This window comes from Salvelinus sp. IW2-2015, unplaced genomic scaffold (genome assembly GCF_002910315.2).
Source record: "Salvelinus sp. IW2-2015 unplaced genomic scaffold, ASM291031v2 Un_scaffold3316, whole genome shotgun sequence".
Classification (NCBI taxonomy): Eukaryota; Metazoa; Chordata; class Actinopteri; order Salmoniformes; family Salmonidae; genus Salvelinus; species Salvelinus sp. IW2-2015.
In genome coordinates this window covers 50,259-51,185 of record NW_019944600.1, presented here as the reverse complement: position 1 = coordinate 51,185, position 927 = coordinate 50,259, and positions in this window count along the sequence as shown.

The following is a 927-nucleotide window of genomic DNA, read 5'->3' as shown; positions in this document are numbered from 1 at the left end:
AAGGACCAAAATAAAACTCGAGCAGGCCTGATAAACACACCCATATGGGCCTCAAGGAACGACCAGTCAAATGTTTGGCTGATTAATACAAGCGCAAATGATGTCAACACGAAATGACTTGCCAAAAACAAAAACATGAATACATTTGTCTTTGTCAGCATCTGCAGGAACATACATAAGTGGACACAGTTCCCAGTAAACATGTTCCCTCTCTCTCTCTCTGGGGAGGGGTGGTGGGGGGGGGGGGGGGGGGGGGGGGAGTTTAGCCTAATAGCTTTTTAACTGGTGTGACTCAGGACAGTTCTGTTGTTAGCCATTTCCTGTAACTCTCATTTACACTTCTGGTGCAGAATTCTGTCTGACGTTTTTTCCCCCCCAGGACCATGTTTCAGCCCAGCTGGCTGTTTTCACTGTCGTCATGCTACTTCCAATGGCACCCTAAATTTCGCCTATTATGAGTGGCACTACTTTTGACCAGAGCCCTATGGACCCACAGGGTGCCATTTGGGAACACAACCTTTTGGTCTGATTTGATGGGGGACAGAACGAACACGAAGCAGGATTTAGGGATCCTTCCCCATCACCCCTCTTGCTAGTGTGCCAACTGTGGGGTTAAATCCACTATCAGTTAATCGTGCTAATCCTGGGAAGGACCAAGCAGGGATTACAGCCTGTCCACTGAAATTAGACACATTAGGACTGTCCTGCCCACCCCCCCTGTTTGCCCCCCCCTGACCTCCCCTCTTCTGCCCCTACTTCCCTGCTGCCCCTGACTCCTCCCCTCTGTTGCCCCTGCTGCCCCCCTGTTTCCCCCCTGGATCCTCTTTTCTCCCCGACCCTTTTCCCCTGACCTTTCTGCCTGTCTCCACTCGTTCTGCCCCTGTTCCCTCTGTTCTGCCCCCTGACTCCTCCCTCTGTTCTGCCCAC